The following is a 19,329-nucleotide window of genomic DNA, read 5'->3' as shown; positions in this document are numbered from 1 at the left end:
TCTCATATGAGAGCCGGGTTTCAAATCTGCACATCACGTAAAAAATCAGAGTCAAAATACCCCCTACAGCTCAGCCTTGTGATCTCCCTGGGCCCCAGGTGCGCCCCTACGGGAGGGGAGCAGGGCTGCAGCCCGTGAGGAGGAGGCGACTCTCACCTCCCACGGCAAAGTCACCTCAGGACGTGGACTCCTGGCCAGGGAGGGTGCACTGGGCCACACTGCCGGGTGGGTCACTTCTCCCTTGGGCCTGAAGTTGCACGGTGCTGTCCTCGGAGGCTGGAAGGCACGAGGTGTGCTTAGAAGATCCATACGAGGGGTAGGCAGCAGGGAGCGCTCGCTCGCTCGACCCGCAGAAGTACAAATGGCACAGGCAGACGAAAGCAAGCACTGATGCTTCACCAAACAGAGAGGTCTGGGGGACAGGGAGGGGGGTCTCTTTAGTATTTCACACAGCAGAATTTCCAATAGCAATTTGTAGCCACCAGAACAAGTGCCCACGGCCAATGAGCCTAAACAAACAGCAGTGGCAGGAACCCATTCGTGGGCCCAGCGGAATGATGTCCTGTGTGAGCCGGGCTCGGGGCGGCTGCACACACAGCGGATGTGCAGGGCACACGGAGCGGAATGCAGACTTGAATGGAAAAAAAACTTCACCAAGAGCTCACTTCCCTCGGCACAGAAGCTGGGAACCCGGCTACGGCCCCAGGCTACCTGAACCATGCTGAGCCACTACTGCCAGAGACTTTTGGGGGGACGACTCAGACCTCAGTTTACCTGGACAGGTTGGGGGGAGTTGCCCACGAGCTCCCACTTTGATCTGGGGATGCAGGGAGATCCACTCCCACCAGAACCCCTGTTTACTGCAGCCTGATTTCAGATGAACTCAAACCCATCTCCCACACCCGGGGGTGACACGCGCAGGTGCCTCCTGGACCCCCCAAGAGTCCCTGGCCACCATCCTCCCCCCCTCAGGTAACTGGGTCTGCCCACCCTGCACGAGCTGCTGGGAGGGCTTTTTGCCGGGCTCTACAGCTCTCGAGGGCCATCTTCGGTGGGATAGTATCGAGGCTTGTTACAAAGCTCCAGCACCCTGGTGCCACCATGCTTGTCACCACCAACTGGTCTTGTGACAGTAGCAAGAGCCTTCTCCTTCTCCTTCTCAATCCTGGATCTGGGAGCCGCGTGCTTGCTCTCGTACGAGGCCTTCCTGGAACACAAGGCGGACGGGAGCATCTGCCAATCCCTTTCACAAGGACTGGGTTTCGGCCGCAGGGGGCTTCCCCTTCTCGGGCTTTTTATCCTTGAGGCTCTTCTTGCTAACTTTGCCGCCGGCGTTATCTGCCTTCTTGGCTGGAGATGTCTCCTTAGTGTCTGGCACTGGAGCTGTGGCCTTTTCACTCGCCATCTTGCAAGACGGGAAAGAGCACACACAGACTTTTTATGTCAGAATACAGAGGGAAAGGAACAGTCTTAGACCCAAGAGGAGAAGACTAGGGTCTAGCAGGAAGCATTTGGGGAGCCCTGGAGTGGAAGGACCTATGCCCCAGACCTTGGGTGAAGCCCCGAGGACGTGGCCAAACTCCAGCGCAAACAAACAAACAAACAAACAACATATCTAGTAGACAGCTCAGACCTCAGCATGGTGTGGGAGCAACAGACATTTCTGGGGCGCCCTGATGTGGCACTGAGAACATCGCACCTGGGACCTGGGGAACACCACCTGGAAGACCATTGCACCTCCAGGAACTGACAGTCATTAAGAGCCTGGTCCTGCAAACTCCTAACTTTGGCCTCTCATACGCCCCTGCCATTTCAGACCCGAGCCCAGGAACAGAGGAAAATGTCCTTCAATGGACAATCTGTTTTTTTCTATTCTGGGATTCAGAATAGACAGTAAAGTGAGAATTTGGTGAAATAAAGGACTCCGCCCTCTATTCATTGGAGTTGATAAATCCCTGCAGAGAGGGGTCCTGGCATCGCCCACAGGACAAGCCAAAGGCAAGGGATCCAAACTGAGACTGCAGCGGCCACACTCTCCCCTGTGAGCCAGAGCCGGAGGCTGTTCCCCCTGGAGGAACACCAGGAAAGACTTGGCAACTTGGCGTGTCCCGAGGCAACAGGGAGAGTCCAAGCTTAGCGTGGAGGGGGGCTGGGTGCTCCGTCACTGCAAGGGGAGCAGCACTTGGGGACGTGCAGCCAGAGGGTCACCGAGGGAGCTGGCCCCTGAGCCCTGCCATGGCTGGCCACAATGGTAAGGGTCTTACTCGGCTCTGACGCCCCCACCCGCGAAGGCACCCGGCCTGCAGCCAGTGGAAGAACAGTGTCTTGCCGAGAGTGAGCAAAAGGCACCATCAGGAATGCAGGAGCCTCATCCAGCCCCCGCCGTCAAGCCAAAGCCCCAGGGTCACCCCTGTGCAGCAGGAGGAATGCAGGACTAGTTAGGGCAGGAGAGCTGGCGGAGGGCACGCACAGTCACGTGACTCCGGGCAAGTCCCTTCGCCTCCCCACCTGTTTTCCTCTCGGGTGCACAGGGTGGGCGGGGAGAGCGAGCGAGACCAATGCGGGCTATCAGTGGCGTCCCCACAAGCAGGCGTTGTGATTCCATTCCAGACCCGGCAGCCCAGGCCCCCACATCCAAGACCGGCACCGACGCTCACAGCTTTAGGACACTGTCCCCTTCTGTCACCCTGCCAGTCCCCTAGGAGTGAAAACCACCTTTCTTACTTACAATTACACTGGCAGGGCCAACACTAAAAATCCCCCCTCCGAGATGGCATCAAGGCACAGGTCTGCGTCATTCTTCCGAGAAAGTGAGGAAAGACACAACCTTTGGAAAGGGGTATTTGGCCACAACGATGCAGAAATCGAATGGCGGACGTAGTCCCTGTGGCCGAGTGCAATTCCCACCGCAAATCATCTCCCTTTTCTCTCCCCCTTGAAAGAGATACACGCCCAGGCCTCCAGCAGTCCGTTAGCAGAACCCACACAGCCTGCGGCTCCGGCTCTTCCCTCCCTGTGATCTGGAAAAGCCCATAAGGAATCAACAGCTGAGTTACAAGGCTTCCTGGGCGGGAGAGCAGGCTTAGGGCAGCTTATCTCTGGGGAGCCGGCACCTGCTCCCTGCTCTCGCGGGGATCCCAGCACCGCGGCACCTCCTCTCCTCCCTCCCCTGCATCTTCTTCCAACACTAGTAGTTTTATGTGCGTGTGTGTCTATATATATGTCCCATATAATCACCCTTGTTAATCAACCTGTACTGTTCCACTTGGAATTGCTGTTCCCACTATGGTTTGGAAATTTCTTTTGCAACTTGCAGACAGCAACTGTGACGAACAGTGCCCAGCAGCACGGGGGCCTCTCCCCCCAGCTGACGAGCCTCCAGAGGCTGACGTCTTGAAATGGCCTAACACTCGCCCTGTTAACATGCAGGCTAATTTCTTTTGAAAAGAGTTTAAAGCAGCCAGGCCTTGGATTCTGGGCTTAATTGGTCTCTTCGCCATTGTTCGTCAGAGCTGTCTCTAAAGACCATCTTCAAAGACTTGCTCTTGATCCTGGCTCCTGCCTTGTCTGCGGTGCCTCGAATGTCTTTATCAATGCCAAAAACGCAGTGAGGGAAAGAGCTCTTAATTATTCCTGAAAACCAAAAGGGGGCATCCGCGTAGACAGATAATGAGAATTGACGTGGTGAAATTAAAATGCGTGTTCAGGCAAGGAAGCGGGGGAGCGAAACTTCTCAGTAGAACAAACGTGTAGGAGCTCCCAGCCTGCCCCAGACAGCCTCATCACACAGAGCATAGACCCTTCGTTTTCTCCTCTCTTGGAACAGCTCCCTTTTCAAAACCTAGGCTGATTGGGCGGCACAGGTTGCTCAGCAACCCATGGGCCAATAGGATCTGACTTCAGAATGCCAACATCTGTACAGCATTTGAAGGGTAATTTTTAATTCAAAAACTTATCTCTGGCGACAGGGAAGAACATGGATCTTTAAAAAATAAAACAAACAAAATACAATGAAGCTGTTTTTCCCAAGCAACCCATGGGCTGTGCTGCCACTTTCCCCACCTCAGTGTATTTCCAGCCACTGGGGTGGGGGTGGGGGGGGTGCAGGTACCAGGAGAAAGCCAGGACAGAGGGGACACTTCTTGATGTCCTCTCCCACAGAAAGGGAGAAAATCGTGCTCCCATGTAGACGTCAGTAGGGACAGAGCAGAAGGGAAAAAGATTCTGGGCCCCCATTTCATTGAAAACAATGGTTATTGTAGACGTGCGTTTCCACCCACGTCAGGTAGAGACCGGGGCTGTCTCTTGACGGGCATCCTGATGTGAGGCCATCGTCCACTGCATCTGGAGAGCCCGGCACTGCTTACTGTCCCCCAGCGTAATGACCTGCCAGCCAAGACGCAATCAGAGACAGCGACCAGAGAAACCCCCAGAACCCAAGGAGGCGTTAACCCCGCGATCTCTGCATAGGGCTCTAGGTCTCCACTACATCAAACCCAGGCTGCCAGACCAGTCCGCCCTTTTCCACCTGGCCTGCCTTGGAAATCACAATTTCCAGCTCTTCCCTCTGCTTAAACTCCCAGGTATCAAGATATTTGCATGTTGTTTGGGTAAAAATGCAACAGAAACCACTGCAGGGAAATCAGATTTCAAAGACCGCACAGGCACTGCAGAAGGCTTTCTTTCAAACACCCAAATGGCAGCACTCACTGATGCTATCGGCGGCAGCCCGCTGCTGGGGGACCTGCCTGAGCCCCCGCTCCTTCCAGCATGCAGGGGTCAAAGGGCCTGCTGGCCAGCAAAGGAAACCGAAATCAGCTGGTTCCAGGAAAGCAGGGGGCCTCTCTTTAGGGCAGGGTCTCCAGCATCTGAAGAGGTAGCCCGGAGAATTTCTGGCACACACACAAAGTGCCCAGGGCTTTGATGAAACATACACACACATACACACACACACACACACACACACTTCCCTCACCTTTCAATATCGCAGCCCAACCTGCCATGGGGTTTTGGCCATTGGCTTTTCTGCCCAGAGCAGAGATCTGATTACTGTTATCTCTGCAAATGTTATCATTACTTCTCCACCGATAGGTACTCTGTTCTACAAACACAATGGAAGACTATGTCCTCTTGCCCTCTCACCAGAAGGGCTGCTTAGTTTAAAAGAAAGAGAAGAAAAAAAAGTTGGGGTGGGGGGAGGGTGGGCAGTGGCTGAGGACAGAGAGGGGGCAGATCTGCTGAATGAGCCTTTCAGAGAGAATTCTGTGATAGGTTTCGTGTGTGTGCTTTTTAAAAACACCGCTGCCAAAACCAAGAATTGAAAAGTATGCAGTGGGCATCATGTCAGAGACACGGTGATTTATTTTGCTGGTTCCTTTTCAAACAAGAGCTTTCTCCTTTTACCCTGAAATGTGTTTTGGGCCTGAGTCTTTAAAATGTGAGGAACAGAAGTTGTGCAGAGAGCAGGGTCTGATTCAAGATAAACAAGGATTAGATGATAAATATGCTGGTGGCGTATCCCTGGCCTCCAGCGGGCCTCGTCTGCTTGCCCAGACTGCAAGCGCTCTCTCATCCAGAACCGCACAGGGTTAGAAGCGGGGTCCCTCTGGCCAGCTCGCTCTGCCTCGCCATCCCCTGCAGGGGCAGGCGGAGGCCTGGTCACGTCCTGGAGCCTCTGTACCCAGCGCTCGCACAGGCGTACAGGTCAAAGACAGGGTGCCGGAACCATGGCTACACCTGGGTGCCATCCCATGACACAGGGGCCTGAGCCCCTTAGCTCCCACTTCCCACAGGACGCGGGACGCTCACCCCAGCCAGGGAGGGAGAATCTGCTGCTTAAGGGAGGCCTCCTTCCACATAGCTGCTAGCAAGGTACCCAACCCAGTGGCCCTCTGTCCACACTGTTAGGTAGGAAGTCAGAAATTGAGCCTACGTGCGCGTGAGAAAGGCCTGAAGCCCAGCACCCACTGCGGAAGCTCCGGAGCCCAGCATCCTGCACTCCAAAGTCCTGCCCAGACCCTGACAACCTCCCAGGTGGTCCCAGCCCTTCCCCCTCCCCACAAAGCTCCCAGAATTCTCTCTCCTCAGTACCAAAGGGGTTACCTGATAACATGGGGCAATAAAACCTTCTCAGGTGCCCTGAGGGAAGCCCCCCTACTCTGCCGGGCACCAGCAAATCTGGGGAGGAATTTGCTGATTTTCACCCAACAAACCCTCCGGCCAGGACTCCCCATCCTTTGTCCTGGAGGAGAGGGGGAGGTGGGTAAGCAGACTCTCGTAAAAACCTAGAGTCCAACCTGACTGCCCACTCAGCCCTCTGCCTCCATGCTGAGCCGCCCGCCTGGGCTGCCCAGGTGTACTCTCTCCACTCAACCATGTAACCTCGCTCTCCCCAGTCCCTGCGACTGGGCGCTCTCTCTCAGGTCCTGTCTGGAGAGGTGCCCATCCGTTCTTATGGATGCCCTTCCCTAATAAACCTTGCTATTTTGCTTTCACTTACTCTCTCACACCTGAATTCTTTCTTGCGCAAAGACAAGAACCCTTGCTTCTCCGGTAACAATACCACCTGTCTCCTAACCAAACTGGGGTGCAAAGTTAGCACTGTTGGCTTCTCTTCGGATCCCCCTCTTCTCTGGGGCCCCTTCTAGAACCAGTACCTAATTTTTTTTTTTTTTTTTTTTGACAGGCAGAGTGGACAGTGAGAGAGAGAGACAGAGAGAAAGGTCTTCCTTTGCCGTTGGTTCACCCTCCAATGGCCGCCGCGGCCGGGGCGCTGCGGCCGGCGCACCGCACCGATCCGATGGCAGGAGCCAGGAGCCAGGTGCTTTTCCTGGTCTCCCATGGGGTGCAGGGCCCAAGCACCTGGGCCATCCTCCACTGCACTCCCGGGCCACAGCAGAGGGCTGGCCTGGAAGAGGGGCAACCGGGACAGAATCCGGCGCCCCGACCGGGACTAGAACCCGGTGTGCCGGCGCCGCTAGGCGGAGGATTAGCCTAGTGAGCCGCGGCGCCGGCCACCAGTACCTAATTTTTAAAAACATAATATATTTTGGGGGGCCAGCACTGTAGCATAGCAGGTAGAGCTGCCGCCTGCAGTGCCAGCATCCCATGTGAGCACTGGCTTGAGACCTGGCTGCTCCACTTCCCATCCAGCTCTGCTGTGGCCTGAGAAAGCAGTAGAAGATGGCCCAAGTCCTTGGGCCCCTGCACCCACTGGGAGACCTGGAATAAGCTCCTGGTTCCTGGCTTTGGATCGGTGCAGATCCAGCCATTGCGGCCATTTGGGAAGTGAACCAGCAGATGAAAGACTTTCTCTCTCTCTCTCTCTCTCTCTCTCTCTCTCTCTCCCTCTCCCTCTCCCTCTCTCTGGTTCTGCCATTCAAGTGAAAAATAAATCTTTTTCAAAATGCTTCAAAAATTGAATATACTTTTATTCGGGATGTAACTCACCATAAAATTCAGCCTTTTAGAGTCCATTTCAGAGGTTTTTAGTATATTTGCCAAAGGTACGCAACAGTCACCCCAAAGCATTTTGTCAGCAGGAAAAGACACACTGCCTGCTCCTCGTTTTGCATTCATAATTTTGAACTCTGCTTTTTTAAAGAGGGTCCCAAATAAGCCTCAAGCCCTGCCCCCTCTCCCCCCCTCAAATTAAATCCACACCTGGACTTGGAAACCTGGGAGGGGCTCTGGGCCACCTTGCAGAAGATTGCGAAGCAGTGGATTCCACTGCAGAACCATCCACGGAGCCCGGCAAGTCAGGTCCACCGTCCACCAAGCCCCTGCCCTCTCGGGTTCTGTTCTGCCACCGCTTCCCTGCAGGCTACGGAGCCCCCAGGAAGACTCCCCTGGGCTTAATCTCTCTTCCTCCCCTGGGATGTCTCCCCTGTACAGGTACAGTCTCTTCATCTGTTTCTCCTTTTAAGCTCAAAAGGCAGGCGTCTGATTCTTTTGTTCTCTGAATGGTGTTGTCCCTTCCCCAAGGGTGGGGAGATAAAGAGGCAGCCTCCTCAAAGGTCACAAAACAGCCACCAGGGTAATTTTCCCTTGCCCTCCCTTGCCCTGGGTCCTGGGGTGGCGGGGAGTGGGGGGCACCACTTAGAAGTCCCTGTTCAGACAGAGGAGTGCCGAGTGCAAGTGCCACTGTAGCAGAGGCCCCCCCGAGACCGATGCCCCCACCCCCAGAGAAGGAGGTGGCCTGGTTAGGCAGTATCTCGTTTGAGGCCGTGGGCGCTGCTGTCCCCTCACCTCTGCAAGCTGATGTCAGAGTGGGACGGGAGCTGTGGTTGCTTAGGGAGCCAGGCCTGGGTTCCTGATCGGCTATGAAGCCACGCACTTAGGGCCGTGCGTTCACTTTCGCACTCAGAACCTCACTTCACTCTCTGTGAAATGGCAGGCCCCTCTGGTCATTTCAACCCTCTGGGAGAAGTCAGGTGCTCACTTGATTTGTGTTTTCATTCGATTTCACCAAATGAAAGAGACTATTGCAGTACCCCCTCCCCAAAGCCGGGTCTGCTCACCCTACCCCCAGGAAGCCAACCACCGACACTGGGAGGTACAAGAAAGTAGGTCTGTATGTGCAAGCACACGGGGCGGGGGGGGGAGCTATCACTTCATTGGGGCTCCCGAAGGGATCTTGGAGACTGAGCGGGGGGTCGACGGGGCAGGTCTCTGGCTCGCCCACAGCACTTGCGGCCCTCCTTTGATTGCTGGGCAATCTCATGCTCTTTTGGGAAATCTGATGAGGGCAAAGTGGGCTCTAGTCACTCTGGGGTCCCCTGCAGGTGGTCATTACTTTCTGCTCACCGCCTGTGGTTCCGGGAAAAGTCCTCTGAAGCTGGAGCATCGAGATGCTATCTATGGAGGAGATAAAGAGCTTCCTGAGTCTTATCATCTGGGATCCTGTGGGGATGGTGGGGCCACTCCCTCCATTTCGTGAGTTACTTTTTCTAGGAGGCTGATTTGCAGTCAGAGAAGCAGGGCAAAGACATTTCAGACGGAGACCCAGAGTCTGGGAGACTAGGAGCTAACAATATCTGCTACCTGCATCAAAGACGCTACATAGGGGTTTGGTCTCAAGGTTGAGAAATGGACTAGACACAAAAAAGCCCAGAATCCCCACAAGGATGGGCCAGCCCAAGACACCTGTAGTCATTGTCTCCCTTGGAGGAAAACTCGTGAAAACTGGAGCCAGCCCTGGAGGACCCGAGGTCTTCTCCCTACCCCAGGTGGAGGCAAGGAGGCCAGCACTTCCCAGCCACTTCTATGTTAGAAAACAGCTGGAGCCGTCCCCAAGTGTGATACTGACGGTGATGCTGACCGTGCGGACGGCAGAAGCTCCTGTGTCCACTCCCTGCCAGGCGCTGAGCTGGTGAGGTCACATACAGGGCTCTGTGTGCTACGAGGCAGGCACTGTTCTCATCCCCACTTTGCAGATGGGTGGGGGGTGGGGGGAGTAAAGAGGTTGGAAAATGTATCCTGGGTCATGCAAGCAGCTCCTGAGAGAGCTGCATTTTCACCCGACTGCCTGCCTCTGGACTCTCGCTCTTAACGATTCTGTGCTTCCTCAGGCAGGTGAAGCCCAGATGGGCCGTTGTCATATTACAGTGAGCAGAGACAAGCTGTCTGGCTGGACCCAACCTGCAGTAGGTTAGGACACCCTGAAGTCAGGACTAGACTTTTACTCCTCTGCCTGCAGCGGGGAACTGAGGGTGTCCAAGCCCAAAAGCAACTGCTTCAATTATCAGGGGGGACAAAAGTGCATCCGTACCTCACACCATATGGCCAAATAAACTACAGCTATATATCAGGGCTAAACAGTACACTGAAATCGCAAAACATGAGAACCAATGAAAAAATAATATAATATTGGAACACAGAAGGCTATTATAAATAACCATTAACTCAAAGTCTTGCAAGCACTTGACTATAATGAAGAGGAGCGACACTGTTAATAAAGCTAAAGGGGAAATGACAAACATAACAAAAGCCACAGACCTCATTTGCTGAATAGTAAATATCTCCTCTAAAACAAAGACCCGTAATCTAACAGAAAATAAACACTAAGGCTGTGAAAAGTTCACAGCAGAGAAATTATAAAAGTCTCTGAAAAATATACTCGAGGGTATACAATCTTGCTCAAAATAAGAAAATTCGAATTAGAATGACTTGTCTGGCCGGCAGCTATGTAAGGGAGCCTGGAGTGGGGAGAGGCTTCTTCACCCAGTGCCCAAGGACGTTCCCAGGGAGAGTGGGTGAGGCAGTCCTGCAAGTCCTCACTCAGGAACTTCAACTATGCGTATGTCCAGGTATATAGCGAGAGATGTGCAATTACACAGGAATATTTATTGTATCACCAAAAGTACAAGGAACAAAAAACAAATAAATCAATTGGCCTTCCTCAATGAAAAACTTCAAAGCATATTATCAAGAAAGTACAGTGACACCCCACAGAATGGGAGGGATTATTTACCACTCATTCTGATTTGGGTCTGAAACCCAGAGTGTACGAAGAACACTTTCATCTCAACAACAACAAACTCAATTTAACTATGGGCCAAGAACCTGGACAGACAGTTCTCCAGGGAGGAGACCCAGCCTCAAGCCCCAGAGAAGATGTACAGGGTTGCTAGTCCTTAGGGGAAGGCAGATTGAAGCCACTGGGGAGCAGGGTGCACCGGGCCTGGCTGTTAGGATGCCCACGTCGGCACCAAAGTGCTTGGGTTTCAGTCCCAGCTCTGCTCCCTGCTAATGCCCTCCCTGGGGGGCTGCAGGTGATGGCTCAAGCAGCTGGGTCCCCGCTTGCCACGTGGGAGACCCAGATTGGGTTCGTGGCCTCCACTTGCTCTCTCCGTCCTGTGTGGGTACAATCAGAAGGCAGCCATTTGTAAACCATCAAGAGCCCTCACCAGAGACCAAATCTGCAGCACTCGTTCTTGGGCCTCCAGAATTGTAAGGAGCACAATTGCACTGGCTAAGCCACCTGATCCCTGGGATCTGACCAAGAAAAGAGAGAGGGGGAACAAGAGGTTCGCTGTTCCACCTGCACAGGACGGGTGTGGCGTCACTGAGCGGGGAGCCCCACCCCTGCCTTTAGTTCCTGGGTACTTCTGCAGTGGGAGCATCTCACCGGCTGTGTGCCGCCTGGTGCTATAGACAAACACTGGCATTGTAGCATGACCCACTAGCGCAAGCCCAGAGCTCAGCTGAAAACCAACGACAAAACTCAGGAGTCCCCATGCTGTGGGAAAAATGGGCTGAAAAGTACTATTGCAGACAGAACCATACTGTTTTTCAGGGTTGACTTCGGGATTTTCAAAGGTAATTCTGACCATACGTGACAAGGTTAGAGTCAAACCCTTGAGTGAAGGGTGACTTCCACGTAACAGCCACAGGATACAACCGGCCTCTCCGTGTAGGAAATGAGAACCGAGACATGGGGGCAGTCGTAGCAATGGTCCCGCAGCGTCTCTGCAGACACCCCGCACCTTCTCTCCCACGCTGATCACACACCTGCCTGACGCAGGGACACGGGGAAGAGAATGCACCTGTTCCAAAGCTGCCATTTCAAAACTTACCCGGTGATCCGCCCATGTCTCACCCAAACTGACCGCATATTCAGAAGAAATTGTGTCCTCATCTTATCAGTGGTGGGGAAACAGGCTCGGCACAGCTCAGTAACCGTCCCCAGCCGAGTGGCAGAGCAGCAGGGGTGACCCCCACACTACGATCGAAAGCCCAGGCCTCTCCACTCCACCACTCTTCCTTCCAGCTCTGGCCAAATCACCCTGATTGCCTAAGCTCACCTGCCTTCCCTTCTCTGTGCTAATTTATTTCTTCAATTTACATCCAGTTTAGCCCCTTCTGCTCAGGCAGCTTCCCTGTCTGCAAACGCCCACCGGGGAGACACCAGCCCAGAAATGTCTTGCTTTCGGCCTGATCTCACGTGCCCAAGACAACCCCACTGGGTCCCTGAAATTGTACAATTGCATCGTGGACCAGTTTCTCCAGCGTTTGCTTAGCCGCTCCGCTGAAATCTCTGGTCTCCTTCTAACCCCGTGGTGTTCCAAATACAGCTTGCTTCCAAGACTACCTGCAGCTCTTATTATTTTCTTGTCATTGACTTCGTGCTGGGGTTTCTAACTACCCAATCCAGCTCCCATGCTTTCATTTCTTTTTCTGTCCTTGGAATCTGAACCATCTCCCAATTTACTACCATCTGCTACCTTAATTAATGGGCTGTTTACCTCCCCTGTAAGACCTCGCAGAGATTCTCTTGGACTCCAGCTCTGTGCACGTTGCAGGCTCTCATTAGTCTTGGTTTATAATCCAGCTTTCAATCTATTTGACAGCTCTCATCTCCAAGCCAATTTGAATTACATTTTTCTCGTAAGATTTCAGAAGACACAAATATGCTTTATTTGAGCCTGGAACAAATTACCTCTACAACATTCCCCCTGTCCACTCCTTTAAAATTTAAGGGATTTAAAAAAAAAAGCATTAATCTGGTTGGTTTGATGTAAGCTCACCAGTTCCTTCTCTGCATTGAAGTATGGGTTTGCACAACCTCCAAGGTGTTCTGTCTTCCACACAGCGTGGCCTGGTGCCTCCTGCCAGCCTCCCTTCTCCTACCACCCTCGTTGGCAGATTTGTGCAAACACACCCATGTGCATAAACAAAACTATAAATGCATAAGCGATTGGCTTTATAACCTCAACTGCCGACATCATGTACTGTCAGAGGTGACTGATTAGTTGTTCGAATGGAGAATAACTGACCATTAGAATTTTACACTCTTTGTTATGCGTGTTCCTGAAAACACAATCCTCTACACGGGTAAAGGATAAAGAGGAGGAAGAGGGAAGAAGGAAGAGCCAGCCTTTACCGAGCCCTTTCTATGTATAGTCCCGAGGGTGAGGTTGGGTTCCTGCGCTTGATGTTCGTAATGAGTGTTTGCGTTTTTAATTCACTTGAGAGGCAGCGAGAGACACGGACGGAGCTCCCCCCACTGTTGCACTCCTCTATGGTCCAAATCGGCTGAGGCTGGGGAACTCAACCCGGGTCTCCCGTGTGGGTGGCAGACACACACAAGGGCTTGCGTCAGCACCTGTGCGTCGGCCGGAAGCTAGCGTTGGGACAGGAGCTGGGTATTGAACCCAAGCGCTCTGGTGTGGGACACGACCATCTTAACTGCTGTACCACACACCCGCCCCTCAGTGGTGAGCTCGGAACCTGAAGAGTTTGGTGATGAGACCGCTCCCCAGCCTCTCTTGCGGGCGTTCTAAGTGAGGAGCTTTGGAGTGGGGCTCGTGGGACTTGTCTGATCACTGAGAATCCTGAAGCGCCAAATATCAGAGCAGTTGGGAAGGGTCCATTCCAGCCTTTCCTGCCAGCCATCTGTCAGATTTGCCCGGAGTCACAGACGAGGAGATAAGAAGCCCGCGCTAGAGATGGGTCTGTGGGGTTCTGGGCCTGTACTTTCTCCATGATACCCCAGAGCCTCCATCTTAACAGGAAACTTCAACTCTGGCGGCATGGTCATTGGTGATACCACAAGTCATTTTTTTATAAAGATGAACATTTATTCAGCACCGTCAAAAGACATTTGGTGCACGGCAATGTTCATGGATTCCTTATTTATAATAGCCAAAATATTACTGAAAAACCCCAGTGTCCACAGCAAATGAAAGGACTAACAAGATGTGGTCTATCCATGCATTGGAACAGCACTCACTCATAAAAAGCAGTGGGATTCTGACACCTGCTACAACGCAAATGAACTTTCAAAGCCTGATGCTAAGTGAAACAAGCCAGAAAGACATTATATGAGATTCCAGTTATACAAAGGACCCAGAATAAGCCAATTCAGAGATGGGAGGCACAATGGTGGTTCCCAGGGTCTGGGAAGGGGGATGGAAGTTGCCAGCTAATGGGTTCAGAGTGTCTACTGAGGATGAGCTGCCAGGTCTGGGCATAGATGGGGCGACGGTTACGCAACATCGTGGACATGCTTAGCAGCTCCGAGTTGTACACGGAAAAGATGCTAACAATAGTCAACTTATGCTGTGTACCTTCTATCACAGGAACAGACACACGGAGAAGACACGCGGCGACTATGGGAGAGTAAGCCAGACATTTAGGTCCCTGCAAATGCCACAAGAGAGAGATGACGCGGTAACTCCCCTGAGACTTTCTGGTACCTTCCTCCCAGACTGGATGGCAGACTTCAGGGTAATGGAAGGCTCCAGTTGGTCAGAGCTTCTGTATGCTTTATGCTTTGCTCATTTTTCCTGGGGGAGGGAAGCACGGATGCACCCTGGCATGAAGGGGACACAATAGCCCTGCACGGTGGCAGTCACTCCCTGGGGCATGAGGAGGTACAGGGCAACACTGCGGCTGCCCTCTTGGGGACACGCATTCCCCACCTGTGACAGGCCAGTGCCCCATTTCTCTGGTCACAGCCTATTGCAGGCGGAGTATCTAACCAGAGTGAATGAACCAGCTCCCTTCTGGTTTGTTTCCAACTCTGTGTCCCAGAACCAGGTTCCCTCCTCCCTTGGAATATAAGATCCAAAGAAGTCACCCGAAAGGGCCCGGCAACCTTGCCTTCCCCAGGGTGGATCAGGTGCTGAGGCTGCCAGGAGTCGTCCCAGGCAGCTGGGTCTGTGGGGCTTCTGCCCCTAACACCCTGTAGCTCTCTGGCCTCAGAAACCAAATCTGCAGGTCTCGGAGCGGGGTGGGGGGGCCGGGTGCGGAGGTGCCCCTCTATCCTCTCCATAAGGTCACTCTTTTCCCTGAGAAGGATTTCCAACACCTGTGACACAAGGAATTCTATCTGCTATAACTAAGATTTCTTCTGATTTTGATTTTGTCAAGATTTGTTTTATTCATTTGAAAGGCAGAGTGACAGAGAGAGGCAGAGAGAGAAATCTTCTGTCTGCTGGTTCACTCCCCCCAATGGCCATGACAACTGAGGCCAGGCCAAACCCAGGAGCCTGGAACTCCATCTGGGTCTCCCATGTGGGCAGCAGGGGTCCAGGTACCGGGGGCATCTTCCGCTGCTTCTCCAGGCACGTCAGCAGGGAGCTGGATCAGAAATGGAGTGGCTGGATTTGGAACCAGCGCTCACATGGGATGCTGGTGTCGCAGGTGGCAGCTTAACCTGCTGCACCGTGGCCCTGGCCCCTTCTTCTATTTTTTTAAAAAATAAAAACAGGAGCCATCATCATGCTGCAGCAGGAAAGCCACCACCTGGGACACCGGCATCCCATGTGAGTGTCAGTTCAAGCTCTGCTCATCCTCTTCCTTTTTTTTTTTTTTTTAAGATTTATTATTTATTTGAAAGTCAGAGTTACACACAGAGAAGGAGAGGAAGAGAGAGAAAGAGAGAGGTCCTCCATCCGCTGGTTCACTCCCCAGATGGCTGCATTGGCTGGAGCTGCGCCAATCCAAAGCCAGGAGTCAGGAGCCTCTTGTGGGTCTCCTATGTGGGTGCAGGGGCCCAAGGACTTGGGCCATCCTCCACTGCTTTCCCATAGAAGAGAGCTGGATTGGAAGTGGAGTGGTGTGGTGGAATGAGAAGGCCATGCCAAGATGGCCACTGGCAAGCGAGCGTCAGTTACTCAGGAATGGCTTTGAAACCCACCTGGCAATGGAGCCTGCCTGGCAACAGGCTGTGATTGGTTAGGGCATAAACCGCCCCTTGACCAGATTGGCTGTCTTGGCAGGCTGCTTGCCTCAAACCCGCTTTCAGCTTTCACCTGGCTCCCGGGGTCTGTGTGGTGACTCCGCGCCTCTTGCCCCCGCCACGCTCCTCCTCTCAGAAATGAATCCACTGCAACATTGTTGAGAATCAACTACAACAGAGTGGCCAGGAATTGAACCAGTGCCCATATGGGATGCCGGCACCTCAGGCGATGGCTTTACCTGCTATGCCACAGCGCCGGCTCCTCATCTACTTCCAACCCAGCTCCCTCCTTGTGCACCTGGGAAAGTGGAGGAAGATGGCGTGAGTGCTTGGACCCCTGCCAAGTGGGAGAGTCAGATAAAGGTCCAGGCTCCTGGCGTCCGCCTGGTTCAGCTCCGGCCATTAGGAGTGAAACAGCAAATGGAAACTCTCTTTCTCTTTCTCTCTCTGCAACTCTACCTTTCAAATAAATATTTTTAAAAATTGTTTCCAAAATTTAAAAATGCCAAATTCAAATCTGCTCATCCTGAAAGAGTTGCTCCCTTCCAATCGGACCAAGCAAAAAGTCTTCCTCTGAAAACGAAACGTCCTCTCTGAGACAAGGCTGGGCCCCTTTACGGCTGTGGAATCCTCCCATCCAGAGACCAGATGAGAACGGAAGATAGAGGACCGCGGGATAACTCAGAGTACTCAATGCATGCTTTAAATTTGGCTCGAGGAGTTATTTAAGGGCATTTTCTCCTCCTCTGTGTTTTTCTAGATGATTTGTATCTTCAAGGAAAATGCGATTGCATCGCCCAGATCAAAGATATCCCGAAGCAGGATGTCTATAAAAGAAGATCTCGGGCACACACAGGGTGTGGTGTGTGCGCTTCTGCTGGGAAAACGCGATCTGCCCCGAGAAAGGAGGCGAGTGAGACGCTCCTGCCCACGCCCGGCCCTGAGCTCCAGCAGAAGGAGCAAGGACACGGCGTGCCGGCCGGCCCCGTGGGTCCCATGGCTGGGAGCCTCTGATCACAGTGGACAAGGCGGGGAGGGACATCCACCTGTGGCAGAACAGGAGCCAGCTCATTTCCCACCACCATGCAGGGCAGAAGTGAGTCACAGCAGCTCTCCTGGGGCCCCCCCTCGAGCAAGGCCCCCCGAGAAAGCAGCAGGACTGGAGCATGCGTTAGAGAAATTTCACATTTTGTTCTTGTCCTCACTTAATAGTTAACCTGACCCCAGCTCAAGAATCCCAGACGCCGAGTCGGCTAGCGTGCACCTGGCGAGAACTCGGCAAACCGTAATGACTGCCGGTCTTGGTTTCAGCAGTTGTCCCAGCCCTGCCGGCCTGACCCTCCCCATCCACAGAGCTTATCGCCAGGAGGAGACGCTCTGGGTTTTATGATTTTAAAACACAGCTTGAACAACCCTCCCTCTTATCTCGCAGCAGAAGCAGCGTCCCTCGCCCGTGCAAATATTCTAGTAAGAGTTCCCCTCTCATTCGGCCGAGGCAGCTGCTCCTCGCAGCTCAGCCAGGCTCCTGGTGAGATAAAAACAGAACTCATTTAGGTCAATGATTAAATTGGAAGTTATAATATTACCAATTAAGTTTGAGCAAAGAGGAAAAAAAAAAGGAAATTCTTTGAGAGGGTCCCAGCACCTCCCCCACACCTGTCACTTAGCATCTCCACTTGCAATCTCAGAACAACTCCTTATTGTCTCCCAAACACGTTCTCAGCCGAGAGCCCGTGTGCATGCTGGGCTGTGGAAGAACCTTCCAGAGTCAGGTGCCCTACTCAAGCCTGCCAGCCCCAAAGAAGTTGGAAGAGAAGAGGCCCATTGGGTGAAGGCAGCGGGGAGACCACCACGTGGTAAAATCTCAGAGGGTGGTGAGGATGGGGGACAGCTCGGAAGATTAAAATGGCTGTCAAGGAGTGTGCATTTAGCAGAGCAGTGACGATGCCTGTGTCCCACATGGGAGCACCTGGGTTCGAGTCCCAGCTCCGACTCCTGATTCCTGCTTCCTGCTAATGCAGACCCTGGAGCCAGCTGGTCAAGGATTCACTCATGTGGGAGACCGGGACTGAGTTCTGGGCTCCTGGCTCCAGCCTTAGCCCAGCCCCAGCTGAAACAGGAGGTATATTTTCTTTCTTTCTCTCTCTCTCTCTCTCTCTCTCTCTCTCTCTCTCTCACACACACACACACACACACACACACACAGAAAATAATAAATAAATAGCAAGGTAAGACACAAGGTAGGGCAGGGCCAGGAGCAGGGTGCACTCAGGATAAGGAGAGAGGGGCACCTTGGGTGGACTCTGCCCTCACCCTCGGGTGCCAACCCCGCACGTGCACAAGCCCGAGTGTGAGCACCTCCTCAGGGTGTGTGTCCCAGGTGCCTCTCATCTCACCCTCGTCCCAGCTCTGGGGCCCCAGATCTCCAAAGACGGCAACAGCAGGTTCCATTCTCCCAGCCTGGCTGTGCTCAGAGCACAACCATGGCAGGGAGATGTCCCAGCACGCCAGAGCTTGTCTGTCCCAGCTGGCAATCAAGGGACAGTCTGCATACCGCGGACTGCTTCTTCCTCTGCCCTCCCCCGAGTCACCAAACACCTTCCTGTGGACTCCCTGACAAAGGAAGCCCCGTGTGGCCTGCACAGAGGAGCTGGGGCGCGCTGCAGGTCCCACAGGGCAGATTCCCCTGCCGAAGAAAATGACTCCCATTATCTCGCTATGAAGGCTGCGAGTTCTCCGTCACTAAACAATCCCCTAATGGCCAGTCTCACGGCCGGAGTGACACCCTCCAAATCCTGGTTTATGCTACTGCAGACTCTGGGGAGCGACAGGCAGCGGGAGCAAGATCCCAAGAAGGCACCTCGACTGGGGGAATGATGTGCAAATGGGGACCGCTCCCCATGGGGCAGCCCAGGTGGGCGGTGCAGCAAGGGTTACCCCTGAACCAACCGAGCCACCAAACGGAACAGGCCTCCACCCAGGTCGGGCGGGGGTCTTTTTTTTTTTTAAGCATGGGTGTTTTTAAAGCCGTTTTAGACAAATAATCACACAACACGAGCTTTCCACCCACTCGCTCTCCTTCTGTTACTAAATCTGGCATTAGTGGGGTATGTTTGTTACAACTGATGTGCAATGTTGACCCCTAATCCTCAGCTAAACTCCACCATCGGCATGGGGTACACTCTTGACCCTGACATTGCCTGGGATTTTATACATGTATGCTGGCACGTGCCCACCAGTACAGTACCACACAGAGTCACTGCCCCCAGCTGCCCCGAGCCCACTCCTCATCCCTCCTGCCCACCACCAGGCAGGGGTATGTGTATTTCCTATCTGCTACAGAAATACGGAGCACTTTCTCATTTGTCTGCTGAAAACAAGTGGTCTGGATTGATTCAGGTCAAAGGACCACCAAATATCTGAGCTCATGGCCTCATGGAACCCAATCAGGAACACCCAGTCCTGCCCAGACTCCTGCATGAGAGAGGAACCCTGGGGTACCCCCGGAACCGACAGAGCCTCTCCCCAGACCCCCAGCAGCAGAGTCAAGCCCAGGGGCGCTCTCTTCTCTTCTGCCGAGTGTGGCAGCATCCTCCTCTCGTGTCTACGCCGGCACTGTGGTGTGATGGGTAGAGCCGCCACCT

This window comes from Oryctolagus cuniculus, chromosome 15, assembly GCF_964237555.1.
Source record: "Oryctolagus cuniculus chromosome 15, mOryCun1.1, whole genome shotgun sequence".
NCBI classification, from domain to species: domain Eukaryota; kingdom Metazoa; phylum Chordata; class Mammalia; order Lagomorpha; family Leporidae; genus Oryctolagus; species Oryctolagus cuniculus.
The sequence above is the reverse complement of the archived record's forward strand: the minus strand, read 5'-3'. Positions refer to the sequence as shown.